This window comes from Peromyscus maniculatus, chromosome 3 (assembly GCF_049852395.1).
Source record: "Peromyscus maniculatus bairdii isolate BWxNUB_F1_BW_parent chromosome 3, HU_Pman_BW_mat_3.1, whole genome shotgun sequence".
Lineage (NCBI taxonomy): Eukaryota > Metazoa > Chordata > Mammalia > Rodentia > Cricetidae > Peromyscus > Peromyscus maniculatus.
Window position 1 is genome coordinate 78,971,109 of NC_134854.1, and position 21,326 is coordinate 78,992,434.

The window sequence follows — 21,326 nt, forward strand, 5'->3', positions numbered from 1 at the left end:
CAAAGCAGTGAGTACAGACTCTGTTTCACAAAATGACAACATCCACCTCTGGCCTTCACTGTACATTAACATGTAGACACATGTATATGTATCTATATGCACATGTACACACACACACACACACACACACACACACACACACACACACACACCATGAGACTAAAAATACAACTACTCTTTGTTTAAATTCCATTTTATTACAGCAAACCTATCATGAAAGTTTAGCTGTGAAAGTTGGACATGGGATAATAGAGAAACAAACACAGAAACTAATTAAGACCTATAATATTAAAATCTAGTAGTGCATACTTTGATTAAAGCAGAAGAAAATATTGAAAACAAAATACTAAATTTTAGGTTATTCAAAATTATAAACTTCATTTAAAATTTACAATCTTGGGGCTGGAGAAATGGCTCAGCAGTTAAAAGCACTGGCTGTTATTCCAGAGGACCTAGGTTTGATTCCCAGAACCAACCTGGTTGCTCATAACTTTTTCCAGGGGATATGACACCCTTTCATGGCATTTGTGAGCACTGCACACACATCGTACACAGACATAGATTCAGGGAAAACATGCATATATATTAAATTAAAATATCATACATTTTTTAAAAAGTAGTTCTAGTATTTTGGCTTCTACAGATCAAACAAAAACAGCCAGGAAGGAGGCACGATTCTGATATTACAATTCACTATATGCACGTAATATAAAAATGTTTATATAAATATTCTGTTACAGTATTCTTGGAACTTTAAAAAATCTTCTAACAATTTATGAATGCACGCTATTTCATTAATTTCTTAGATACACACAAGTATAGGCCACTTTTCCATAGAAATTAAATCCAGTAGAGTATTAAATTCAACACTTTCCAATCTCATAAAAACAAAACAAATTTAAAAAAAAAGACAGCTTGTAAGGGCTGTGTCCTCCATCCTAAATAAAATCGCTGGTAGTGTAAGTTGAAACTATTAATTCTGATAATATGTCAATGGTGAAGACATTTTATGAAAATGTAGAGTTATTTTAAAAAGCAGCAATTTGATGCAAATTGACAATATGAATTGTTTTCATTATCTAGTTAGAACTCAGCAAGAATAAAACATTTGTCTAAACATATGTTGAAGTTAGAAATTAATAAAGATAAGTGGCAGGCCTCTGATGGCAAGGTGTTAAGAGTACTTGCTGCCAAGCCTGATGACCCGAGTTCGATCCCAGCACCCAGGTGGTGGAAGAAGAGAGCCAGCTCTTCCAAGTTGTCCTCTGACCTCCACAGAGAAGCACTACACACATAGAGAGACAAAGAAAGAAATGCTAAAGAATGATAAAAATGAAACTGCTAACATAGAAAGCAGAGATAAATCATTTGCTAAGTAAAACTCAAGCACTAAATTCGTGACAGGAGAAATATAGTTTTACAACAATGTAATAGAAGACAAAACGTATAAAAGTGGAGAGGAACAAACATTGACATAGAAAAAAAATAATATAACACGCAAAATCTATTTAAATTATAGAGGAACACAAGTGTAATTAAAACCAGAGATAATTGCTATGACATTTATTCTAGGAAAGTATATGTGTGTTGCACATTATATCACTTTTTTATGTATAAATTATGTGCCTCTGTATACATTCATATACATAGATGTATATGCACAAATTTATATACAATTTTGTTTTACATATTATAAACTTTTAATTATTGATATTGTGTTAACAGTATTTATATTTCATGGGATACATAGTTAAAATTGACAACATAATTTGTAGACTAGGAAATTCAGTATTGTAATTAATTGTATAGTAGCTTCATACACAGCAATGATATTAAACAAGTTAATTTTCCACACAGGTAAGTGTCACAAATAGAATGTGCGAGTGTGCATATATAATATATGTTAACCTTAGCCATATATTCATTTTGCAATAAATATATACAAAGTAGAAAAACACAAACATGTGCAAGGGAAACATGAACACCCACTTAGGACCCTGCTTAACTGTGGCAGAAAGGCAAAGGGGGTGGAAGTGAGATCACAGAGTTAATCCAGCTTTCCTATACCTGTCATTCTCCTTTTTAAATGGATACATCTCAGTGGTAAAGCATTTCTCTAGAATGTGCAATGCCTAGGGGTTGATCTCCAGAAATTTTGAAAAAAAAAAGTAGCGATTACAAAACGTTAAATTTTGATAGAGCCTTTGGGTGCCTATAAGAATCTAATGTTTGTTGTTTTTTTCTGTACTTTATGTGTATTAATATCTGAAGATTTTCAAATAGTTCACAAAAAAAATAATCAAAGGTTTCAGAAGGAATATGTAAGTGGGCAATTTTTTTCTCAATTGCAATCAAAAAATAAAATTTAAATTAAATGGAGTTATAAGTGCCCGTGTAATTTGTCTCAAGGAAACCCATTGGACAATTTATATCAGAACCTTTCAACTGGGATTACATGCGGGCCTCACTCACTAGAATGTTACTCTTCAAAATGTTACTCTTCAAAATACTAAAAAGGTGCAAAAATCAGAACTAGCTTAGATATCTAAGAGAATTATTTAAACAATGAAGCATAAAATGTATTGTGAAGACTTCACTGAGAATGAAGCTACTAGTGCTTGCTTTGTCATGATGCACTGGTGAAAGCCATAGCTGAGAGCCTAAGATATCATTACAAAGTCTGTTCCTACAGACAACGCTCTCAATTACATTAAAAATGCACATATACATAAAAATACATCTATAGCTGGGTGTGATATTACTGCCTTGAATCTTAGTACCCAGGGAGCAGAGGCAGGGTAATCTCTGTGAGTGTGAGGTCAGCCTGGTATACACTGAGTTCCAGAACAGCCAGGGTTACATAGAGAGATCCTGTCTCAAGTAAAACGTATCATTTCTTCAACATACGTAAACGTTTGGTGTGAGATAAACTGTAGTTAACAGTCTGCTACTTGTCTGATGGTGATTGGTTTCAGATGTACATTTTTTCCCTTCTTCCTTTTGTATTGTGTAATGGACAGATTTAAGTTTCAGCAAATATTTAACCTCTCTCATAAAAATAGATGGTTGATGGGCAAATAAATGAGTAAGTAAATAGACAAATCTGTAGATATGTAAAGCTAGATAGACAGACGGATGGACAGACGGCCAGGCAGACAGACAGACAGTTACAGTGCTGTTAATGGTGATCATTGATAGAAGAATGGCATCTGGCTTTTCTCTCTTTTTCTTGTCTGTGTCTTCTAATTAGTCCAAAACAAACCCAACAATTATTCAACAAAAGTGAGCTATAAGTGCGTATAAAATTAAGTATATTTGTGTAATTAGCAAGAATAAATTATTAAGTGTTTGTTAGTAGTGCTTTTGCTTCAGATTTAGAGAAGATACATTTGAACACATTTCCTTTATATCTTGTCCCTGAGCTGGGCTTCTCTTCAGTTATCACTCAACACTAGACATTGGCTGTTCTTCCTGTCTCTGTTCCTGTCTTCCTCTAGCCTGTCTTCCGGTGCTGCTTCAGAAGCGCTAAGGCACTAATTCAATCCACCGTTCTCATTTCTCACAGTCAGCTTACCGGATTCTTGCTTCTCCCCCTCCCCTCTGAGCAAATGGCACAGCTATTGGTCTCACCTGGAGAGATATATTTGCTTCTGTTTCTATTTGCTTCTGTTTCTCTCTCTTCTGCTAAACCGCCCCACTTGAGGGTGGAACCCAGTGCCTGGCTCATGCACACTGCCCCCAACACTGGTCATGTCACATCTGGGCTCCTCAAATCTTTTCTTGAAGAGTGAGTCCTAATGCTACATTTGTTCACCTGTGGTGCTGGGTATCCAGGGCCTCATGCCTACTTGTCAAGGGCTCTACCACTCACCTACATCCCTGGCTCAGAAGTTCCCATTGTAATTCACTAGTAATGATTTAATTTTGTGACAATGTGTATTATGTGGGAGACAATGGATATTCTCAAACTATTAGTATTTTAGTTAGTTCATAGCAAGGACTTCAATATAATCACCCCTCAGTATATATGGAGATTAATTACAGGATTCCTTGGAAGATGTCACAATTCATGGATGCTCAAGTTCCTTATATTCAAAATGAGAGGAAAGACAACCCTATTCTCATAGAACTTGTGAGTATCAACAGAAAACAGATCATTACTGAATTTTACAGAAAAAAAAGAGGAATGCATGAATAGCAAAGAGCTGAGGGTCGATTGGAGAACCCTCTTAAGCGTCCTTTGAAATTCTCCTTGTGGGTTGTTTTGCACAACCACAGACTGCATGCCTCTTCTCAGGCGTTAGGCTTGCACCCTCTGAGGTGAGTTCACTCACCACCGGCCCCATGGCAGAGGAGGGAAGTAGGGTGGGCCTGGCACCACACAGCCAAACACCGCAGAAGCTGGCCAGTCAGCCATGTGACATTCTGTTGTCTTGTGGATGGGCTTGGAAAGAGTGCTCCTGATGAGGCATTCAGTGCTCACCTTGAATCCTTGTGCAAGAAAGCTACGAAAGTCACTCAGAGATAAACTGAGATTCCCATGCCGCAGAAGACAGAGCTTTCTGCCATAGCATCCTACACGTGAGTCTTTTTGCCCATGGCAGCTTTAAACACAGACCAGCAACTCTGGCCTCCCTGGTTATGTGCATTGTTGAGTTGTAGACAGACTGCACTACTGCTGAGGAGAGGAACAGGATGGCCCTCTTTCTTTCTGTTCGGTTGATTTGAGAGATACTGTGTTCGAAGGTAGAGAATGCTCATGCAACAGCACATCTTCCCAACATGAAGGAAACTGACCTGCAGGAACTGCCTGTTCAGAAGACAGATTAGGACAAGCAGACTAATGGCGAGCAGGTCTCAGGGGCCCAGTCCCTCGGCTCAGTTGTCTGGACTCAATACGAGTCCAATTGCTTAATTTTCTGCACACCCTGTGGAAGCAAATTCCCATGTTATTCTCTGTCATCTTTATATTTCTCCATAATGTGGTTTCTGTCTGTTTCTATGTGACGAGCTTTATGATGAGATGCTGCCTGCATTTTGGTGGTGGTGGTTTTCTTTTCTTTCTTTCTTTTTTTCCCTGTTCCTTGGCAGTAGGCAAGGACTTAATTTTAAAGACATACTCAAGCCCAAATAGCCCTGAACAACTTTACAGAAAGCTGGGTATTTTCTATCCTTGTTTTAAAAAATATTACAATTTTATTAGGCAATTTTATCATTGTTATAAATAAGTAATTGTACTGGGGAGAAGGGATAATCCTTATTTAATTAAATTCATCTATACTCCCAGGTTGGCAGCAAGAAGACATATGTGAGACTAATACCCACAGCCTGCCTCTTTGCATGTGCAATTAAAAATTCACTCTACAGTAGCCCTGGCAGTTTAGTGTTGCTTTTGGCATTTACAAATTCTTTTATTTTGTGACTTTTTTTTTTACCATACACATATGCTGGAGCAGATGTTGCTTATTTGTTGTTTATTCAAATCTGTAGGCTCTGGCAGCTAACTCCATTGTTCTGTAATGAAGCTTTATTCTCTGTCCTGTATTAGGACCCAGCGCCTGCTCAGGAGACTGTGAGAGGCTGCCTTCCTTCCCAGTAGGATGCCACTGTTATTGCCCTTGTAGTTGGCTGTTCATAGTTGGAAGCTTGCACGGGGGTGGGGGGGTTGGGGGGGAGCAGCAACAACAAAGGGCTGGGTGGTCATGCTCAGAGTGCATGCAAGGGAACAGACAGGAAGGTCATCTCGCTGTCCTTTGCTCTGTTTCTGCCCCTCGGTCTCTGCCTGGCATCCATGCTCATCTGCTGTGGGGATTTGGGGTCTCAGACTTGGAAACATCTCTCTCTCTCTCTCTCTCTCTCTCTCTCTCTCTCTCTCTCTCTCTCTCTCTCTCTCTCTCTCCCTCCCTCCCTCCCTCCCTCCCTCCCCCTCTCTCTCCTTCCCTCCCTCCCCCCTCTCTCTCCCTCTAATTTATTTTGTTTATAAGTAGAACATGTACTGCCTCTTCTCACCCCACCCCCATCCACATCCTCTCATTTTCAATACATCCAGATTGGCTAACAACCACACTTAACCACACAAGCACTGCCCAGCCCAAACCTGTTTCTGTTGTCAATCACACCTTCAACACATCTTTCTTTATCCAGATACTGGTTCTGGCTGCCCATGTCTTGGGGGCAGCCACACTTCATAAAGTAGAGAATGTCAGGTCCTTGTTGACCATAATAAAGACCTGCTGATCCCTAGAGCTTGGATGCCAATTTGGAGACATTCGCCTTCTGGAAAACCCCTGTCTTGGCCAGGAGGCAATCAATCAGAGATGTAACCACCTCCATCTGGCACGTTATGACATGGAACCTCACTATTAACACATTTGTGATTCATCTTGTCCCAATGAGTGGTGCCAGGGATCAAAATCCTCCCTCCCCATGGCAGCTGGGAGCATTCTAGCTTCCCAGCATGTGGAGTTAACACATCGGCTCCTGTGACATCGCAAGTAACAATTCTTTTAATTATCACACCTTCTTCCCCCTCCCCACCCACTCCACAGACATTTTGGCAGGATGGGGATATTTTGCAGCCGGCAGTCAGTATTCTTAATTGACTGAGTGTGTTCAGATAGCATAAGTATTACCCACCTTGGAGTGAAAAGGGCAATTGTCTAATGCTAAGTTCTGTAGATAAGACACTTTACTCTTGTTCAGAGGCTTTTACTTCCCTGATGATGATGAATGGCTCTAAGCCATCTACATAATGAATGTGAACCTCCTTAGGACTGAATGAAAGATCTTTCTAATTCTAATCTCAGCCCATCCTATAGTCCTTCTTTCTCTTCACCTGCCCTCTCTGTGTTTTTGAGGTTACTAAATACCCACTTCCTTTCCCCATGTCCTACTGTTGGGTCTCTGAGGCTGTGCTGTTCCTTTTTCATGGGATCCACTTCTGATCTACTTTTGCAAAGGTCAAAAAGGTCATGTGTCCTTCAAGGTCTCTGCTCAGCTATTGTTTCTTCTACCATCTCTGCCACAAGTTGTTTCCCAGGGATATGCCTTCAGGGATCTTCCACAAGGTACATCTATTCCTCCATGAAAAGTCTTAACTCATTTTGCTTCTTAAAATGAGCTGTACACAAAGCATGTGTTCCAAACTCTATCATTACATCTCTAAGAACACTTAGCATGTATCTTACTGGCTCTCTCTCAGTTAAGAGTTGTCATTCGATCTACAAAGGGGTTAACATGGAGTTTATAGGAAATGGAGGGGGAAAAGAAAACTGGTGAGAATTGGAGAGACACCTCAGTGGTTAAGATCACATACTGCTCTTCCAGAAGACCCAGCTCACTTCCCATGTCAGGTGGCTCACAACTGCTATCACTCCAGCTCCTAGGGGCCCCGGCATCTTTAGTCTCTGCAGGCACCTGCATTTGTGTATACCTATCCGCACACCTTTACATAGGTAATTACAAAGAATAAAATAAATCTTTTAAAAAATACTATCGAGCATTCTGTGTGCTAGGCAGTGAGAAAAACTATGTGTGTATGTCCATCCTTACATGCCCCTGTGAATAGAGGTGTCCCACAGGTGTCTTCTATTGCTCTTCACCCTGATTTTTGAGGCAAGGTCTCTCATGAACTTGAAGCTCACATCATTACTTTGATTAGGTTGTATGGCTAGGAAGGTCCACTTGTTAGGATATGTCCGCCCCTCACTAGCACTAGCACAGATGTGTAAGTCGGATTTTATGTGGGTGCTGGGGGCCAAGATTCAGGTTCTCACACATTAACAGCAAGCACTGTGACTGCTGAGCCAACTCCCCAGCACCAAGATATAGTCAGTACAACTTCTAGTCTATAGTGCCTTCTAGTTGTTTATTCCTTTGGGAGGATGGGGAACTGAACCTAGGATCCCAGGAATGCTTGGTTCATGCTCTACTACTGAGCTATAACCACAACTATATTTTTAACTCATCCTCAAAACGATCATGAGAGTAAATAAAGTTTATTCTGTTTTACAGAGGAGGATATCAAAGCTCAGCAGAACTGGATCAGGGTCACCCAGCTAAAAAGCAAATGAGCTGTGATTTCATTGATTCATCTCATAAACTTTGTGACATTCTCATCAGAACTTATTTGTTTACCTAGTCACCCTCCCCCCCCAAAAAAAACCCCTAGATTATTCAAATAGTACCCTAAAGGAAAAATGTAAATAGAACTGGACTTATGGATAGAGAAAATATAACTGAAGGGATATGGAGACCAATTCATATTACTGTGGTTGAGATGTTACACTCCAAGAAGGAAAGCAACCAAAAATGTCTTATCTAACTAGGGGTCAACTTTAGTTAATACAGTATAATCCTTCACAACTTGCATGTTATATCATGTATAACATTAATTATGATAGTAATAACAACTCTAAGCCACACCATAGCTGAAGCTCTGCTAGGTGTGACTGTGAAGGCAAGCATGCTTAGCTCTACTTCCCACATGCTAAGCTTGATGCTTAACAAGAGGCATCAGTGAGTTTTTTCACAATGTAGCTTTACATCAAGTCGAACCAGAAACCAGCAAGCTTTGTTTTAGTTGGGGACTGATTTGGAAGAGAGCTAGAAAATACATCTCTTACACATTTTTTTTTTTTTTTAGCTTAGAGAGATCATTTCAGAAAGAAAGGAGGTTGTGACCAAGGTCTGGCTGATTGCTAGGAACTCCTAAAGAGAAAGTGGAATGAGGTAGATTTGGTGCCAAAAGGAAAAAGTGAGCAGTGCATCAGCAAACCTATACCATTAACTATGAAGCTCGTGATTGGCCAGAAGTCCCAGATAGCATGAAGTCAAGGCAATGATCAAGGAAGGGCTTTGAGGGGAACAAGGGGACATGCACAGGTTCCCACCACCCTTTCAGGTGTCGTTGTAATGGAGATCCTAGGTCTTGGCTGTGTAGCAGACATCATCTTTCCTCATGACATGAGACTCTCATAGCCGATGCCTAATAAGGCACCTCAATATCATAGGAAGTGATACCAGAAAACTGTTTTAGATACTGGGGTTCCTCCTTCTGTAAGTGATCATCTTATTCTGGCTGCTCTGGCCTTAGAGAAAGTTGACATTTCCTCTCCTAGCCTTCTCTGGGAAAGCTGAAGCCAGAGATAAGGCTGGTCTTTTAGGGGGAAGGGAGTTGGAAAGGGTCTCAGCCAATGCAGCTGAGAGCTTGATTGGTTTCTTCTACTGCCAACTCAGTCATCTTCTGGTGCTCACACAGACCTCAGTGGTGATGTCTAACATCATCTATTTCTTTCAACATGTGCAGTTTGCTCTCCTGCATGACCATCTCATGGGTTTAATCACGGCCACAGATGGATACACTAATCAATTAGATTGTAAAATTGTTTTTAATAAAATATGGACATTATAGATTTTCTATTTTCATTAACATTTAACATGTGTAGAGTCAATCTACAAGGCATTTCACATTTTTATCATTATAATTCTTACTGTATTGATAGTACAAATTTCTGCTCCTGAGAATATTACTACTTAAAGCCTAATATTTGATCTTTATTAACTATAAAATGGAAAAACTTATCATTTTGTAGATGTCCAAAGATATTGCCATGCATTAGCCAAGAAATTCCACACTGTCTGGGATCTGACACAGACTAGAAGTTCAATAGTTGTGTGTTCAGTGGATAAACAGGCCCAGCAGAGATTTCTCAGAGGCCATATTTTTTCCATAGAAAAATCTCCAATAAAGTTAAACCTTAATGTATAATAAATGCAGAGATGAAAGACAGGGAGAAAGGAAAGAGAGGAAATGCGCGCGCGCGCGCGCACACACACACACACACACACACACACACACACATACACACACACACACGAGATTCTTCATGGTTCTGCATCAGAGACTTAAACAAAACAAAAGCATGTAATAAAACTCCACAAAGATCATGTCAACCAGGACCATAAATTCCTGTTATTCTGGCTTGAAATGGAAAGCAAGTAAAAGAGTTTAAGATTAGAAGAAATAAAATTTTACCCATCAGACAAATATTTTCACATTAAAATCAAATGGTATCAATGAGAGTTTTCAGTATGGAAACTAAAGAGGCATCTGAAAGTTTACAAGAAGAGGCTGAGAAAGGAAACAAAGATATGTGTAAAGACAATTCTTGTGAGCCATTTGGAGGAGGTTCCCAGGGCAATGACTGGCAAACTGATTTGACGGACTGCCAATGCTTTAATTGTTTCCTTGTCATTGTTTTCCTTGGTGCATATTGTCAACTATTTTTATACCTTCTAATATACTCTCAATATATTTTTGCAGAAGGTAAACTTTTACATGACGCATAGGCTGATGAACTGGTAGTTTCAATTAAAAGTCATGTTATTCATCTTTGGTAATTTCCTCTCTGTTACATCACTGAATGGGAACACTCTAAGCCTGCACTGGAGATCTCATCCTTATATTGGCCTTGCTCTTTATTAGGTTGATTATTTCTCTCCTACAACTCCTGTCTTCATTTTTCTTTAGGTATTGTCCTCATTTACTTAAAGAGACTATACTCCAACAATTTCATTAGACTTGAAAGATGCAGAATTCCATTACAAAGTTTGGTCCTTAATGTGCCTTTCCTACTGCCCACAGGTTGCTTTCATTTCCTCATTCAAGGCTGTAATTTTAGGATTTGTTAGCATTACCCAGTTGGAGATTCCTTTGAATTGAATTCAGCTGGGAGCTTGTTCCTTAGAACTTTTCTCTTTCATGTATGTATATGTGTTCATGTGTGTATAGATGTATATGTGCCTATATATGTATTTGGCATATACATGTTTATATATATCCTTTTGTGTGCAAATGAGTATCTGCATGTGTATGTATGCATGTGTGCATGTGATATATATATACATTTATATGTTCTTTGTGTGCACATGAATATATATGCATGTGCATGTTTGTGATATGTACATGTTGATGTGTTTGTGAATGTGTGTGTGTATGTGCGCGCGTGCGCACAGATATGAGTGCATATACACACAGAGGCTAGAGGTTAATGATGACTGAGTGTCTTCCTCAATCACTCTCCATGTTATTGTTTTAAGACAGGGTCTCTCACTGAACCTGCAGTTCACTGATTTGGCTAGACATACTGGCTAGCGAGGCCCTGAGGATCCTCCTGCCTCATACCATTTCACCTAGCTTTTCACATGGGTGCTGGGAATCAAGACTCAGGTCCTCACACTTGTATGGCAAGTGCTTCACTGGCTGAATCATCTCTCTTGGCCCCAACTTTTCTAGTTTGGTTGATGACCTCCTCATGTTGATGGAGGACTATCTCTAGTAGTTTTCTAAGCACTACACAGAACTGGAAGATTTTTTTTTTGATAACTTGGGTATCTGAAAATGTTTTCATATGTTCTTTGTACTTAATTGGCATCCTGGCTCAGTATGAATTCTGGGTTCACAGAAATCCATCCAGTGTTCTGAAGACTTTGTCCCACTGTTCTCTCACTCCAATATTTGGCCACTGAGAATTCTAATGTCGATATTCTTATCTCTATTGCTCTAAAATTTCACAGTGGACCTATTTTCATCCACTGAGTGGGGTATGTTTAGGGTCCATTTCAGTCACAAATGTATGACCTCAAGTTATAAATTATATTATATTAATTATATCATTATATGTAAGAATATAGTGTATATATAAGAATATATATTCATATATTATATATACAAGAATTCTGAATATGTAAAGAGTTTGTTGAACTTGTTTAAATGCAGATTGGCCTAGAGTAGATAACACTAAATGCAACCCATGTGTGATATATTTAGATCATTTATCTTGAACTACTTATATTCCTCGGAGACTATTCTTCTAATCTCCTGCCTAGAGTAACATTCAGTCATTTAGTGATCTGGGAAGCTAGTCAAGGCAGCTTAGAGATTTTTGGCTTTCAGAACTCAGTGTGTGCATGTTTGCAGTACAATGGGCACAACACCAAGTTAAGGTCATTGGATCCTCTGTTTTTCCCAGATCCAATAAATAAACTTCCATCATTTGGCTGGGTTGGAGGTAAATAGCCATTCAACATTATAAGCTTGGAAGGAAGACAATCTACAATCTAACTTCTCCCCAAACAGCTCTTACTGAATCAACTTTTCTTCATACCTTCCTTTACTTCCAATTATGAAAGACATTGCTACCAAGGTTTCCTGTACCATTTGATGGTTCTAATATATTTAGGGAGCTCATTCTTGTTTTGTTGTTTTAGAATTCATTTTCCTCTGGGAAGTAAGCTAACATTTTTCATATGTTTTCCAGCTCTTAAAACAAAGTATTATCTCCTTCTCTTACATGTTTGTTTTCATTCTTTAATTCAGTCATTTTATGACAACTGTATTGAGATGTAATTTATATGCCATAAACTGACCCTTCATGTCTAACTGTCACTACTAATTGTAGATTATTTTCATCACCCCATAATTGAATCTTAGAACCATCATTAGTCATTTTTTTTTTCATTTCTGATATCCACTCTTCCCAGACTATGACTATCAATATTGTATCCCTACACTGTTCGCAAATATTTTGTGAATGGAATGATATAAAATGAGATCTTTTTTGAATGACTCCATTCATTTATCCTAATGTTGAGATTCATCCATGATTTATCCTCTACCAGAAAAAGATCCTTTGCTGCCTCCAAATAGTAGTCTATCTTGTGGGTAGTTACAATTTACTTGATTATCATCAGCTAATAGATGTTAAGTTGATGCGTTAGTAGATTTTGTTGTTATGGCAGCAGCCACAACTTACAGGAAGGATTAAGGGTTTACTTTGTTCAGAGTCTCAGTGGTTTCAGTCTGTTACTGTTTGGGAAGAGTCAGCAGAGTAGCTCAGGTTAGGCATACAGGAAGTATGAGTCAGGACAAGACACCAGGGCCATGTCACTATCCACAGTCCATCAACTCACAATAGTACAGTCAAATTTTAACCCATCAGTAGATAAACCATTTATTAGATGCCCTCAAGGTATAATTATGTCTGGCAAGTGCCCTTGTAGACATGCTTAGAATGAGCTCTGCTAATCATCCAGGAGTTTCCCTATCTAATCAAGTTGATAATTAAGATTAACTTACACTGACAGCTTCTGAATAAGGGTTATTATGAATGCTGCTATTAATATTCATGTTTAAGGTTTTGTATATACATAGGCTTATATTTATCTTAAGTTCATACCTAGGAGTGGAGTTCGGGGCATGTGGTAGTTAATTCGCTGTTTAACATTGTGAGGACTTGTCAAAATGTTTCAAAAAGCATCTAAATCATTTCCTAATTCCTTCAGCAAAGAAGTTCCAGTTTCCATAATTACTGTCAGTATTTATTACTATCTGTCTTTTTATTTTATGCTATTGTATGGTGTGTGAGTGTCATATATGTAGTATAGGACCACATGTTTGGGGGCATTGGTCATGTCTATACTTAAGGGTGCAGAAGCCAAAGGAAGACATCGGATTTTGTGCTTTATCAATCTCTGTCTTATTCCTTGAGATGTAGTCTCTTACCAAACCCAAAGTTATCTGGAGGTTAGAGTGACCCAATGATTATGTCTCTGCCCCCTACAGCACCTGGTCACCAGTATGCACTGCCACACCAGGTATTTTATGTGGGTGCAGGGACCTAAAACCAGGTCTTTATGTATGCACGACAAGCACTCTTACCTATTGATCTTTCCACCCAGTTTCTATTATCTGGCTTAGTATCTTAGATACACTACTAATGGTACCTTATTGTGGTTCTGAATTTTATTTCCCTCATGATGAATAATATTGACTTTTCATGTGCTTGTCAAGTATTTGTATAACAGATTTGGAGAAATTTCAGATTTCAAACCCTGCTTTTAATTTGGAGTTTGAGAGTTTGGCTGTTGTTGAGTCCTGAGAGCTTTTCATATATTTTCAATGTTAGTCCCTTATTGCATATATCATATATTCTTTTAAAATATTGTCTCCCATTTCATGGATTGTCTGCTTGTGTTGCTGATAATCCCATCTGAAATTCAGTTTTAAATTGAGAAGTCCTATATGTCTGAGTTTCTCTTTTCAGTTTTTCCTTTGGCTTCATAACTAAGACATCATTGCATAGTAAAATTTATGGTGATTTGTCCTATAATCCTATATAGGATTATATAGGATTGTAGTACAGGATATGAGACATTAGAAAATTGCCCATATTCAACATGAGTTAATTCTTGTGGTTGGTATCAATTAAAAGGCTCAACTTTATTGTTCTAATTGTGGCTATTTGGATGCCACAAAGCAGCATTTGTCTGTAATTCTACTCTTTAGGAATTAAATTACCTTAGTACTTTTGTTGAATAAACTCTAACTGTGTGGGTATGTTTCTGTTGAGTTACTCCATTCTATCCCATTGGTCTCTATGTCCTTGTGCCAGAGCTAGCCTGTCTTGTACTGTAGCTTTGCCGTGGATTTTAGAAAAGGAAATATGGGCTTTTCACCTTCATTTTTTTCAATATTGTCTTTGAATTTCCAAGAGAAATTTAGAGTCATCTTTTTGATTTCCTCACAAGAGGATTTGGAGTTTAGATGGAAATTGGACTAACTTCATTTTAATATCAAGTTGGACACTATTAATAATAATATTTCTGCCATAATAATATGGACATATTTCATTTATCTGGTTATCTTTAACTCCAACAGTATGTTGGAACTTCCCATTTTGAAGACTTGCAGCTCTTTGCTTAAATTTATTTCGAAATATTTTGTTCTTTTTGTTGTTATAAAAATGGAATGATTTTCTTAACGTTGAGTTGAAACTGCTCCTGCTATATACAGAAATAGAATTGAATTTTTATACTGATTTTATATCCTGCAACTTTACCAAACTCATTCTTTACTTGGATAGTTTTTAGTGGAATTACCAGAATTACATGTATATATATAGAAATACATATATACATATATACATATATATTTAGTGAAATTATCAGAATTAGAATATTTCTATATATGTACATACAATTATAAAATGAGTACATATATTATGTGTATATATGATACACATGTGTAGATCTTATATACAGATATAATGTATACAGAATACAGACATTATAAAATATGTAAAGAACTCCCAGGATTCTTTGATTTTATTCAATGATAAAAAAGACAAATAAAATTAAAAATATGGAAGCAGCCTGAGATCAGTTCTATGAATTGTTTATACAAATAGATGATCAATGAATAAAAACTTCCTCAAATCATGAGACATCAGTACAATGAAATTCTAGATGTGGTGTATTATAGGATTATATAGAACATATGTGTATTTAATGTATATAGAATATATTCATATATGATCATGTCACCTGCAAATCTAATGTTAATTCTTTACATTCATCCTGTATTTATTTATTTATTTTTCTTGCTGGATTTTCCTAGAAACAGAAATGGAAAGAATGAATGCCTTGCTTTGTTAATCTTTGGAAGCAAGCATCTACTCTCTTAGTATTAAGTGCAATGTGTACTATATTCTTTTTATAGAGCCCCCTTTTTCAGGTAAAATCAGCTCTATTTATAATTTGTTGAGTGTTTTTTATCATTAAAGAATATTATGTTTTGTCAAATGCTTTCTTTATATTGTTTGAAGTTGCCATAAACACGTTTTTATATTTCATTTACTGAATATTATTTGAGAGTATTTTCTGATGTAAAAATATGCTTGCATTCCTGAGATAACTCTCATATGGTTGTAGAGCATAATCTAGTATACATGCATTTCTGTGTTCATGTTAGTGAGTTAGTATGAATATTTTGTTGCTGCCTTTTCATCTGTATGCATAGTCCTCTGGTGACATCTTTGTCCAGATTTAGCACCCAACACATATTTAAGTTGAATCAGTAAAGTTTTGGATATGGAATGACCCAAACGTCCATACAGCAAAGACTGGTTCCCAGTGTGGTACTTTGGGGAGATGGCAGAAATGTTGAAGGGTAGACCTAGTGGGTACAATTCATGGTCATTGGAGAATGGCTGTGAAGGAGATGATAGGGCACCATTATATAGCAGGCCTTCGTTTTTGGGGGACCACCAACCAGCTCCCAAATCATGACTCGGAGACTTATTATTAGTTTTGAATGCTTGGTCTTAGCTTAGCTCTTATTTTAATCTGTATCTCTTTGTCTTTGGGACTGTTTGCCTACCTTTCTTCCTTTCTTCCTTTCTTCCTTTCTTTCTTTCTTTCTTTCTTTCTTTCTTTCTTTCTTTCTTTCTTTCTTTCTTCCTTCCTTCCTTCCTTCCTTCCTTCCTTCCTTCCTTCCTTCCTTCCTCCCTTTCTTTTTCTTTCTGTATATCTTACTTTTCTGCTGTCTCCATGTCTGGCTGGCTGCTGCCTGGCTTCTGGTCCAAGGTGTGTCCCTCTCTTTTTCTCTAGTTCTCTCCTCCTTCTCTCGAGCATAGCTTTCTCCTCCTGTTTATTCTCTCTGCCCACTTTCTTTCTGCCTATCTCTCTCCTGCCTAGCTATTGGTCATTCAGTTTTTTATCAGACCAATCAGGTGCTTTAGGCAGGCAAGGTGAAACAGATGTAACATACCTTTACACAGTTAAAGTAATATTCTGCAGCATAAACAAACGTAACATATCTTTGTAGAGTTAGAATAATATTCCACAACTGCATTAGTTACTTTTCTTATTGCTATTGGCAGAACACCTGACAAGGGCAGCCCAAGGGAGGAAAGGTGTTTTTCTGCTCACAGCTGGAGGGGCCATTCAGTCATTGCAGAGAAGGCATGGAGGCAGGGGCTGGATGAAGCTAGTCACATTGCAGCCACAGCTAGGAAACAGATGAATGATGGATGCTTGACTTGTGTTCTCCTTTTTATTCAGTCTCCGATCCAGCCCATGGGAGGCACCACAAGCATTTACAGTGGGTTTGTCCTCCTCATCAATGTTTCTTGGAAACAATGTTATAGACATACTCAGAGGTCTGTTTCCTTATTGTTTCTAAGTCTACACAAGCAGACCAAAGAAACTAGCCACATGATTGCTCCACAATCATGAGATGAGCAATTTTGCTCCCCCAAAATGGCCACTAGTTCCTCTCCATATCACCAAAACAATGGGACCTCTACATTTATGAGGCAAAATAAACTCTTTTCCTTGTAAGTTATATATCTCAGAGGTTTGTTACAGATGCCTTCTCCCCTTGTGTTTTGTTGAAGAATTATGAGTAAATCAATTGTTATCAGTGCTTTAGCTATAATATCAAATTATTAATATTCTTCTAAACATTTGGTAGAATTTATCACCAAAGTCAAATAGTCATGAACTTTCCTTTGTGAAATGTTTTAAGTTATTAGTTAATTACTAAGAAGTATCTGTCTTTAGTTTCCCAAGACTGCTTTTCAGTGTCTTACATCTTTCTAGGAATTCAGACATTTCATCTAAAAATCAAGTTTGTTTTCAGTATTTCCTGTACTCTTCATTTCTTCTGAAAGATTGATGATTATTCCTTCTTTTAGTTTTCAAGTTATTAATTGAAAATTTCCTTTTCACTCGTTGAATCAATATAAAGTAAGTTTTCTTCCTGTTGAAAAGAAACAAGTTTCTTTTATTCTTTCTCATCTTTTCCTCATCTATTTAGTTTATCTCTGCTGTAATCTCCATTGTTTCCCTTCATTCCACATGCCATGCATTTAATTTGGTCTTCCCTTCTCACTGTCTTGAAATCAGTTTTAAAAACCTAGTTTGAAAATCATTCTTTTGTTTTTGATAAGGTTTCACTATCTAATGAATCCTGTTCTGAAATTCTCATTGTAGCCCAGGTGTGGCTACACTTGAGGACTTTCTGCCTACACTGGTATTTACACATGCACCACCATCACAGTTAAACTGTTTTGGATTTGGTATTGTGATGCTGGAAATGAAACCCAAAGACTTGCACACCTTAGACAAGTGTGATAGCAGTAAGCTGTCATTCTAGCTTTCCTTTTCGTAATTTTTCATTTTATTTTTGAGACTATAATATAATTACATCATTTCTCCCTTCCTCTTTTCTCCCTTCAAGCTCTCTCATATTCCCATCCTTATTCACTTTCAAATTCATGGCCATTTTTTTATTAATTGTTGTTACATGTATATATGTATACACACACACACACACACACATATATATATATATATATATATCCTGCATATATTTTCAGGGATGACCATTTGGTATTGGACAACAAATTAGTGTGCTCTTCTCTGAAAAAGATGGTTTGCCTTGCTCTCAGCACTCCTTAGTGGCCTGTAGTTCTTTTTGTAGGGTTGAGGCTTCCTAGGGTTTCCTCTATCTACATTAGCATGCCTATTGTTGTCCTTTTTCAGCTCATGTTTAGGCAGTCATGTTGGTGAGACTTTGTGAGTTTACCTCAGACACAGTCTTAGAGCAAACCTCTTATTCTCTGGCTTTCACAATCTTTTCACCCCATCTTCCACAATGTTCCCTGAATCTTAGGTACAGGAATTATTTTGCACATGTATCCAATGGGACTGGGATCCATAACTGCATTTTCTGTTATGGTTTTCTATAATGGTTTCTGTTGCAAAGAGAAGTTTCCTTGATGAAGGCAAGACTATATTTATCTGTAGGTATAAGGACAACTATTGGTGAAATTATTAAGGACACTCCACATAGTTAAAAGGGAGATTTATTTAGTGGCGTAACTTACAAATGAAGGGATAGGTAGGTTGCAGGGTCTAGGAAAGATTCAGTGCAGTCCGGTGGTGTTCTCTGGAGAACTCTGCTCAGTCTAACTCCTACATCCAGAGTCCAGGAAACAAGAGAGATGGAGCATTCAGACCTCAGGTCTTCAAGTTCCTCTCTTGGCCCCGCCTTGTAGGCATGACAGTTACTGAAGCCTCAATGGGGGTTGGAACTTCCAGATCAAGGTTGGAATCACTACCCACTACATCTCCCCTTTTTGTTTAAATAAGAAGATTCTAACCTAATACAAGACTATATACAAGGAAAGGTTATCAAATATTGTCTAGGAGTAAAGAGGGTTAATGACCTAGATAAGATGGAACTACAACCAATGCAAACAATATGAAGCAAGAAACATACTAAAATCCAGAGAAGTCTAGAGTGTAGGTAAATGGCATGTTACAAAGATCATTCCAAAAGGTGTCCTATCCTAAAGAACCTGAATCTAATACTTAATATGTTCTATCTAATAAAATATATATACATATATAAGTGTGTGTGTGTATATATATATATATATATATATATATACATACACACACACACTAAGTTATAACTATAACTGCTAGTCTTCAATCCCATCAAAGACCTGAGAAGGAACATAATGGTACCTGAGAAATGGAAGATAGATGCCAGCAACTTTTAGGAACCTTGCAAGAGTAGACAGAGACAGCTGGCAGCCTGGACAGTCACCTAATGTTTCTCAGCATTGTTGGTGCATTCAAATTGGCTACAGGCCTAGAGTATCTGACAGATGATTTTCAGAAGCAGGAATTCTGAAAGACCATCTTACCCTGTCTTGGCAGAGTTCAGAAGTCACTTTTCCTTGGGTCCCACTTGTCCAGAAGGATAGCACTCATATTGTCAGCAGTCAAGGCAAGGGCAGTTCTTTGCCCAATAGGCCATTTTGTGCCAAGAAGACAAACTTCCAACTGGAAATATCTTAGAAGCCCAGCATTCTCTCGGGATTAAATTGGTGCTGCCAGGAGCAATTGTGTCTCATGTCAACAGAATTCTAAGTTATTTAAGTTCCATATTCCTGAGGTCTATGAAGTGCTTGAAGATTACCTGTCCATCCGACCTATGTATCTATAAATCTGGATAACCTAACTAACGTAACTATAGAGATGACAAGCATAGGTGACTATAAATCTATAAGTCTTATCTACCAAAATAACCTAAGAACTAAGGCTTCATGTAAACAAGTCTATAAGCAAATATATGGTAAAGGATGATGACTTCAAAATTATGACAATACACAAGATATTAATAACAGAGGCAGGAATGTATAGTGTGATATGCAATAAGACAATAATCTTAAATATATATCAATATACAGAATATGCTAAACAAAAGTAGAACATACATACAGTATGACAGATATAAATTTACATTTGTATCAATATACAAATATTTCAAATAAGAGTAGAAATATATGTACATTATAACAAATATAGTTCTGTATTTGTATCAATATACAAATTATCTTAAACAGGAATATAAAAATAGTTTACATTTGTATCAACATATAAGGATCCATTACAGTGCAAATTATAGTATTATCTAAGGCTGCTATTTTACTAAATTCGTTTACTTGTATATAAAACAATCTACCATAATATCTTATACCTATCCATTCCATTTCTTCTCCCCCCCACATTTTTTAGGAGAATACTGAATTTAATATTTTCTTCCACCCCCCAACCCTATAACCATCATCTATAACCCTGAGAAATATGAAACCATAGGGAGAAGGGGCATCGTTTTCTTAGAATTGCTTCCTGCTGTTTTGGGAGTGATGGTATCTCTGTTGGGTATTGTGAGAAAGCTCAGATAGTTGAATCTCAGTTAGACTAACTGTAGATTCTGCAGCAAGTCTTAGAATAATGGGTAAAATTGTCTGAAATTCTAGCAAGAAGTGTAGTATGATGATGATTAGCATGGTATCATTCTGGATTGGGTAGAGTTGTTGTTGTTGGGGCCCCATCTTCCTTCTGGAGAATTCAGAGATTGCTATTGGAAAAATTTATTTTTTATCTAAATGGAAAGTTTGGATTTAAAGAGGACATAAGATGTAAGAAAGGATTCCGAGAAATCAAGAGTGAGCATGGAGAGAATTAGAATCTTGAAGACAATGGTCCCTTTTTATTGGTTTCCTTCTGTCCCACACCAGAGGGCTCTTCTGATAATGGGACCTTTTCTTTTAGCAATATGCTTGGGTTTAGAGAAGGAGTGAGCTAATTCCATCTCCAAAGCCAGCTTGGTTTATAATTGAATAGGAACCACAACTTTTGTAGATTGATAGAGATAGAGATGTTAGACAGTGAAACAACTATTTAGTTGTAGTTATGGATTATGCTGGTTTAGTTAGTAAAGTGGTTATAAGTTCTCCTTCAAGATCCACGATTTCACCAACTCTAGGTGATGGTTAGCTTTCCCGTACAAGGCATAATTTCACTCTTTGAGAAGTTCCTAAGCTTAGTTAGGGAGTTGTTGGTTACTGCCTAGGTATGTGTGCTGCTACTGCACACTTAGGGTTGTCAAGTGCCATGTTAATTGC

At 37.5% G+C, this 21,326-nt stretch overlaps 1 protein-coding gene and 1 long non-coding RNA gene across 4 annotated transcripts in view; one reads left to right on the forward strand and one right to left on the reverse strand.

The window, feature by feature from the left end:
- Itprid1 (ITPR interacting domain containing 1) overlaps positions 1-21,326 on the forward strand; it is a 144,733-nt gene that overhangs the window by 71,731 nt on the left and 51,676 nt on the right. The window lies entirely within an intron of this gene.
- Positions 16,693-19,939, reverse strand: LOC143272160 (uncharacterized). Its single transcript, XR_013049599.1, has 2 exons — positions 19,560-19,939; positions 16,693-17,602 (listed from the first exon to the last, which is right to left on the reverse strand). It is a non-coding gene; the product is annotated as an uncharacterized LOC143272160 (long non-coding RNA).